The sequence below is a fragment of the Tupaia chinensis genome, unplaced genomic scaffold, assembly GCF_000334495.1.
Source record: "Tupaia chinensis unplaced genomic scaffold, TupChi_1.0 Scaffold000060_1, whole genome shotgun sequence".
NCBI classification, from domain to species: domain Eukaryota; kingdom Metazoa; phylum Chordata; class Mammalia; order Scandentia; family Tupaiidae; genus Tupaia; species Tupaia belangeri.
Genome location: NW_006159518.1, coordinates 64,226 through 73,195, shown reverse-complemented (window position 1 = coordinate 73,195; position 8,970 = coordinate 64,226). Strand labels below are relative to the sequence as shown.

General features: G+C 37.2%; 1 pseudogene; it reads left to right on the top strand.

Moving 5' to 3' along the window:
* Positions 1–217: 217 nt before the first annotated feature.
* LOC102485082 (tigger transposable element-derived protein 1-like) lies at positions 218–7,931 on the top strand (annotated as a pseudogene).
* The last annotated feature ends 1,039 nt before the right edge of the window (positions 7,932–8,970 follow it).

Sequence of the window (8,970 nt, the reverse complement as noted above, 5' to 3'; positions counted from 1 at the left end):
TTGTTGTAGTGTTACCACTTCAGCTAGAGCCAACAATGGGGCTGTGATCCCAGAAGCTGAGCCCACAGGGAACCATGTGCCTCAAGACACAGACAGTCCAGCATAGCAGAGAGGCTACCCTAGAACTTGGAAAACTGACACATATCCTCAGTGCGGCAGCCAGGCCTCATGCATGCTTCCTATGGATTATAGGCTATCTCTCCTAGACCTTGCCACAATGGGTGACCATACTCTGTTCCTGCTCGGACTGCCAGGCTTCTGCACACTCCCTAGAAACCGTGCGTTGGCACCTTCAGCCTCTACCTTTGCTGGTGATCTGCCCAGTGAGCTATACCTCATAAAGATATGTGACTATGACCACAAACATTTACAAACTAGACCACTGAGGTATTCACAAGTAGTGTTGATGAATATAGCCAAAGAAATAACATGGAGTCTACACTGTTGGGCCCACCCGGAGCTAAAACCAAAGCATCCTACAAAGCAAATATTCTAGAACATTTTGAGAAGATATCTTTTTCTAACAAAGTTACTCTATAAAATTAAAATAGACAGAGGTTTCACCAGATGCATAGATACCAATGTAGGGACACAAGAAACATGAAAAGTAAGGAAATACGGCACTTCTAAAGAAAAACAGTCATTCTTTAGTAACTGACACCAGGAAAAAAAAGGAAATCTCCGAGATGCCTAAAAACGAATTAAAAATAATAATCCTAAGAAAAAAAATTACAGTGATATGAGGCTACAGATTGACAATTCAAGGAAATCAGGAATGTAATTTATGACCTGAATGAAAATTTCAACCCTCAAATTAAAAGTACAGAAAATATTAAAATTATCAGGTGTTCTGGAACTGCCTACCCAAGGAGCACAGAAGAAAAATAAGAGGGACACACAAGCATCCTGAGAGTGTGATAAACTGCCTAACTAGTTAAGATGAAGCAATTAACAGGGGTAAATAAGTGTAAGAACAGCTTTTAGGTTGAAAGTAAAAATCATGGGACCAGCAGTTAGCATAATGGCTGTGTCGCTGGATTCCCACGTAGTCGACCGCGGGTCGAGTCCCGGACCCGGTGACTTAAACTCACGCCGGGCGCGTGTATGTGCGTGCCCAAGATCCCTAGAGGAGAATGGAGGAGAAGGGATTGCGGCATGGCCATCCCCCCTGGGGGTGATTTCTCGCTTTCTGTCTCTCTCTGTCTGTCTGGCGAGCGCACATGCCCTATAGCAAAAACCTCTCCAAAAAAAAAAAAAGAAAAAGAAAGTAAAAATCATCACAAGAATAAAAATGAAATGTAAAATTTGAAAAAGTGAGACAAAATAGCACTAAGTCTTACTGTAGCAACAATGATAGAAATCTGAGTAGGTTAAAGGCTAGTAACTGGAATATAAAATAACTCCTGAGAATCAATAGGAAAGTGAGAGACTAGTAAAAAAAAAATGTAAAATAGATATTTATGAACAACTTACCAAAGATGCCTTACAGATCAATAAGAATATAAGGAGCTGCTCAGATTTGCTGGAAACCTAGCAACGCGAGTGCCCAGGTAAAATGTAATGAGTTTACTCCAAGTAGTGTTTCCAGTAGTAAAAAAGCATTTGACTGGATGTAAACATGAAAGCCATGATGGAACTTTTTTTTTTTTTTTTTTTTTTAAAAAGAGGTTTTTGCTATATGGCACGTGCACTCACTGAAAAGACTGAGAGAGGGACAGAGAGACAGAAAGCGAGAAATCGCCCCCTAGGAGGGAAGGCCACATCACAGTTACTTTTCCTCCATTCTCCTTTTGGGATCTTGGGCACGCATGCACACACGCCTGGTCTGAGTTTAAGCCACCGGGTCCAGGACTTGAACTGCAGATGACTACATGGGAGTCCAGCAATGTAACCATTACACTACCTGCTTGTCTCAAAGCCATGATGGATCTTTAAGAAAGAAAATGAATAGAAAAAAATAATAAACAAAAGTTTAGGCATACTGAAAACAATAGTATACCTATTATAAAATATATACTACCAAAGGATACACTTTGGAAAAATTTCCTTTGGAGAGAAAGGAAAATGACATGGAAAATGAGGATAAAAAGAAATGAAATAAATTAAAATACAGATGAGGGTACTTCAACTGGTTTATTTAAAATTAGAATTAAAATGAGTTTATTTTGGTACAAAATATTTTGAACCCATGCATTTTTTTTCATTATACGCATTTTCCATAAATTTTTGGAGAGCCTGTTTACAATACAGAATGAAAGATGAGACATTCTCAAAAACTATACTATATATGTTATAGAATATCCAGCAGTTAGCGTAATGGCTATGTCACTGAACTGCCATGTAGTCGACCGTGGTTCAAGACCCGGACCCGGTGGCTTAAACTCATACCGAGTGCGTATGCGTGCATGCCCAAGATCCTGAGAGGAGAATGGAAGAGAAGGGATTGCAGCGTGACCATCCTCCCTGTGGGGTGATTTCTCACTTTTTATCTCTCTGTCTCTCTCTGTCTTTCTGGCGAGCTCACGCACCCTGTAGCAAAATCCTCTCAAGAAAAAAAAAAAGTTAACAATTGGGAAAACTACTTTTTAATACATCTATATTGTACTTGGCTAATGTCTTGAACTATAAATAATTTTGTTAATTTTTCAATTCATTGAAATTTCTAACTAGAAAATCATGCTATATTATCACATATATTTTGTCTATTCCTTGCTAATATTTATGCTATTCTGATTTTACTTATTTCATTGCCTTGCACTTCTAGAATAATGCTAAGCAAGAAACATAACAGTGATCATTTCATGTAACTTTATTATTTTTCATTATTCATGAATGATAGAATGTGTACATGCACTTTATCATGTGATAGAGTGAGAGAGAGAGAGAGGAGCACCCTCTATGGGGCTTGGTCATGCCATGTTGTAAGTGCAGTTATTTTGGAGTGCCATGACCTGTGCCCATATAAGATTATAAACTTGTGTGTGTTCTGGCTGCTCTACCAGCTGGCCTCTTCCTCCAACCCATCAGATCTTGGGCACTTGCATGAATATAGGCCTTGCATGTTTCAGGTTGACTGGGCCAGGGATTTGAACCATAGTTACCATGTGGGATCTGGCTTCCCTTAAATGGTGCATTGCTGCTGCACCCTGGAGTCAGCCCTCATGTAATTTTTAAAGAAAATACACATTATCACCACTATAAATTTATGCTATGTGCAGTTTACAAGTATAATCTTCCAGACTCTGAAGTGAAACTGCCGGGTCTCAACCTGTGCTCAGCCCCACACTGTAGGCATGCTCCACCTATTTCTCTTCCCACACACCCAAATCACTGGCAGTCATGGGTCGCTTTATCATCTCTACAGTCTCAGCATTTTCAGAATTTCATGACAGTTGTATTTAGAAGAATATTTGGGGTAAAGTATAATGATTCTTCAAACACTGAAAGTGCTATGAATATTAGCAGAGAGTTGGTTTATTGTAGACTGATTTCCATGGCAGAAGGAAATTACATGTACATCAAAGAACAAAGCAATACTGTGCTTAGAAAAATTATATATATCAGCATACCTGTTCATAAACTATGTGTCACTGTATTGTACTCCACAGATGCCATCTTTCCCATAAATTACAGGCTTGTGGAAATCCTACCTCAAGTAAGTCTGTTGGTGCCATTCTTCAAACAGCAGGTGAGCTTCATGTCTATATGCTACATTTTGGTAATTCATGCAATATTTCAATCTTTTTCTTTATTATAATGTTGGTTATAGTAGTCTGTGGTCAATGAGCTTCGATGTTATAACTGTAATTATTCTGGAGTGCCATGACCTGTGCCCATATAAGATAATAAACTTGTGTGTGTTCTAGCTGCTCTACCAGCTGGCCAGCCCCATATCTCCCTCTCCTTGGGCTGTCCTATTTCTAGAGACACAATATTGCAATTGGTCCATTGAATAACCCTGTAAGGTTCAAGTGAAAGGAAGAGTTGCATGTATCTATCTTTAAATTAAAACTAGGAGTGACTCAGAGAGGAAGGCATGTTGAAAGCTGAGATAGGTCAAAAGCTAGGTTTCTTGCACAAAATAGCCAAGTTGTGAATACAAATGATAAGTTTTTGAAGGAAATTAAAAGTGAATATATGAATGTTAAGAAAGAAAAACAAACTTACTGCTGATACAGAAAAAAGTTTAATGATCTAGATAGAAGATTAAATCAGTCACTGAATTCCTTAAAGTCAAAGCATATTTCAGAGCAAGGTCTTAACCATCTTCAATTCTACAAAGGCTGAGAGAGATGAGGAGGCTGCAGAACAAAAGATTGAAGCTCATCAAGTTGGGTTCATGAGGTTTTGGGAAAGAAGCCAACTCCACAACATCAAGGAGCAAGGTAAAGCAAGAAATATTGATGTAGAAGTTGACACGAGTTATCCAGAAGATCTAGTAAGATCATTGATGAAGATAGCTACATTAAACAACAAATTGCTATGTACTAAATGAAACAGTTGTTGGTTGGAAGATGTAATTCAGGTCCTCTATAGATAGAAAGGAAAAGTTAATGTCTAGCTTCAAAGTTTCAAAGGACAGGCTGACTCTCATCATCTGGGCTAATGCAGCTAGCTGGTAATACGAAGCTGAAGTCAATGTTCATTTACCATTCTGAAAATCCTATGGTTTTTTAAAATGTGCTAAATCTACTCTGCCTGTGTGGTACAAATGGGACAAAGACAGGATGGCAGTACATTTGGTTACAGCACCAGTTGTTAGATATTTGGAGCTTACTGTTGAGTCCTACTGAACACACACACATGCACACACATTAACAACTCCTTTCAAGGGAACCAGCAGTTAGTGTAATGGCTATGTTGCTGAACTCCCACATAGTCGACTGCGGTTCGTGTCCCGGACGCGGTGGCTTAAAACTCACGGCTGGCGCGTGTGTGTGCATGCCCAAGATCCCGAGAGGAGAATGGAGGAGGAGGGACTGCGGTGTGACCATCCCCTCTGGGGGGTGATTTCTCGCTTTCTATCTCTATGTCTCTGTCTGTCTGGTGAGCGCACGCACCCTATGGTGAAAACCTCTCAAAAACAGAACAAAACAAAAACTCCTTTCAAAATATTACTGTTCATTGAGAATGCATCTAATCATTTAGGAGCTCTGACAGAGAAGTACTAGAGATTAATGCTGTTATTTAGTCTGGCCCATCATTCCAAAAGACAAAGTCCTGAACAATACAATTCCAAATATTGAAATTCTGGAAGACTAAAATCTAAAGTCTGAGATCCCTAAATTCTAAAATCCTGCAAAATAAAATCCTAAAACCATAATTCTATCAAAAATTGTAAAAATTCTTGTAAAGATATTTAATTACATTTTAAAAAGAGATTTATGTGAGAAATATATACAAATATTAGAATACTTCATAGGCCATGTTATATAATAAAGTAGACAATAATATGCATATTTTTGTAAGCATGGCACTTAGGTATATTGATGACAATTGCATGGGTATAACATGAGCAAACAAATCACATTCATAAAGAAATAGGTAGAAGAGCAAAATACATAAAACAAGATACATAAATGTATCTCACTGTGGCAGATAACTGTGTGCACCCATCTTTGTAACTAGGTTTATCTGAAATACTGTGCTAGACAACCCAAGCCTTTTGATGAGATTATTTGTTTGTTTATTTATGTATGTATTTATTTATTTTGGAAAGGTGCTTGTTATAGGGCGCTTGTGCCTGCCAGACAGAGACAGACAGAGAGACACAAAGCGAGAAATCACCCCCAGGGGAGATGGCCATGCCACAAGCCCTTCTCCTCCATTCTCCTCTCGCTGCTTGGTGTGAGTTTAAGCCACTGGGTCCAGGACTTGAACTGTGGTCGACTATATGGGAGTCCAGCGACATAGCGATTATGCTAACTGCTGGTCTCTTTAACTATTTTTTTAAAAGAGAGATTTTTGCTATAGTGCACATATGCTCACTGGAGAGACAGAAAAAGAAAGTGAGAAATCACCCACTGGGAGGATGGTCATGCTACAATTCCTTCTCCTCCATTCTCCTCTCATGATTTTGGGCATGCACACACATGCACCCAGCATGAGTTTTAAGTCACAGGTCTTGGACTTGAACTGTGGTCAACTGCATGGGAGTCCAGTGACGTAACCATTATGGCATCTGCTAGTCCTTTGATGAGATTTATTAAATGGGCTATCAGAGCATATGCAATCACCCAAAAAACTGACTTCTTGAGACATTTTATCTTTCACAAATGCAGATGTATTAAGAGAAAATCTCTTCCTTTGCCAAGGAAGTTTCAGTGTTTTTCTATGTATATGTACAATGTTTACATATAAAGTCAACATTATGACAAAGCACTTTCACAAAGATAAATTTGCAAAAATTGCATTAAGTAAGTTAAAACTCTCTAAAAGTCTTTATACAATGTATACTTCCTATATTAGAAAAGATGTGAAGACAGCACAACATAGTAAGATGTAAAAAAAATGCTGACAATTTAAAATATGAAAAAAGACTTAAAAATGAAACTATTTTGAATAAAAATATAAAAATGTGTATTACAGAGATAGAATACAGGACATGCATGGAGGTAGTCCATCAGGGCTGACTGATTTTCACAATCATTAACTTTATTTTTAAGTCTTACATAATGATGAATAGCTGCAATTTTTTCTGAGGGTATGATTCTCCTTGGAGACTATCCCTTTTATATAGTCTTTTTTCAATGACAATTGCAATTTTTGAGATTTAACTGTCAAGGTATCAACATTTAGGATTTTAGTATTTCAGGGTTAGGATTATCAAGATTTTAGATGTTACAGTTACAGAATTTAGAGGTTTTTTTTTTTTTTAGGGATTTTAATACTTTGGATTATAATATTAGAGATTGTGTGTCTTTCAAGATTATATTTGGCACTGGTTCTGTTCATGCCAGCTAACACAATATCCATTCTGTAGCCTATGAATCATTCTGAAGCCTAAAGAGTAATTTCAATATTCATTTCTCATGATTTAAGAAATACATTTCAAAAAGTTATTGCTGTCACAAACAGTAATTCCTCTGATAAATCAGGGCAAAGTAAATTGAAAACCTTTTGGAAAGGATTCACCATTCTGGATGTCATTGGGAACATTCATGATTCATGGGAGGAGGTCAAAACATCAACATTAGCAGAATTTTGGAAGAAGTAGATTCCAGCCTTAAGGGATGAATTTGAGGAGTTGAACATTTCAGTGGAGGAAATAAGTACAAGTGTGGTGGAAATAGCAAAATAAATAGAATTAAAAATGGAGCCTAAAGATGTTATTAAACTGTTACAATCTTACAATAAAACATGAAAAGATGAGGAGTTGCTTCTTACGGATGAGCAAACAAAATTATTCTTGAGATGAAATATACTCCTGGTGAAGATGCTGTGAACTTCATTGAAATGACAGAAACGATGTAGAATATTACATAAACTTAGTTGATGAAGCAGTGGCATGGCTAGAGAGAATTGACTCCAATTTAGATAGTTGTACTGTGTTTAAGATGCTATGTAGGGAACAGCAATTGGCGTAATGGCTATGTCACTGAACTCCCATGTAGTCAACCGCGGATCAAGTCCCAGCCCTGGTGGCTTAAACTCAACGCTGGGCACATATGCATTCATGCATATGTGAGAGAAGAATGGAGGAAAGGGATTGTGGTGTGGCCATCCGCCCTGGGGGATGATTTCTCGCTTTCTGTCTTTCTGGGCCTTCTGTCTTTCTGGCAAGATCATGTGCTCTATAGCAAAATCCTCTCAAAAAAAAAAAAAAAAGATGGTATCTAAAAGCATCACATTCTAAAAGCATCATTTGCTACAGAGAAATATTTCATAAAATGAAGAGTCAAATGCAGCAAACTTCATCATGCTTCAAGTAATTCCTGAAAACATTCATTTTTTTTCTTTTTCTTTTTTTTTTATGTTTTATCACTGTACATCTTTACAGCTTACGAAATGGATTTTCTCAGCATGAATACATTGTATGTTAGTCCATTCAAAGATACTGCCATATACATTATCATCACCATTTTCCATTTTGTGTTTGTTAAATGACTTCGCCTTTTCTTTTCCCTTTAATTCCCTCCCTCCCACCTCTATTATCCACCCTCCTCTTACACAATCTCTGCTATCTATACTTGCTCTCCATGCCTTTATACTTTCCAATCTATCAGTTTCTGTCATAGAGTACAGACATTCAATATATATTATGTAGGGATATACAATGTTTCTCTTTCATAGTCTGACCAGTTTAACTCAGTATTAAATCTTCCATATTCGTCCACTTTTGATCAAAGGCCAGGGTCTCATTTTTTATGGCTGAGTAGTATTCTGTAAAGTATATGTGCCACACTTTTTCAGTCCATTCACCTGTTCTGGGACTTTTGAGTTGATTCTATGTTGTAGTAGTTATGAATAATGTTACAATAAACATGGAAGTTCAAGTACTGTTCTGACTGAGCATATTCTTTACCTTTGAGGAGATAGCCAGGAGTGGAATTACTGGATTGTATGGTAGTTTTATTTGTAGGTTTTTGAGGAATCTCCATATTGTTCTCCACAATGATTGTACCAATTTACATTCTCACCAACAGTGTAGGAGAGTTCCATGTTCACTGCAGCTTCAACAGAACTTGCCATTTTTAAAGTTTTGTTCACTGAAGCTTCAACAGAACTTGCCATTTTTAAAGTTTTTTTTTAATGTTAGCAGTTCTGACTGAGGTTTGATGTATCTCATTGTAGTTTTGATTTCCATCACCCTTATGATAAGAGATGATGATTATTTTTTAATATGCTTTTCTGATGTTCATTATCTTTATTGGAAAGTTGTTTGTTCAGTTCATTTGCTTATCTTTTAATTAGATTGATTGATCATCTAATTGATTATTTATTTATTTAGTTCAGATAAGCTGCTTAAAT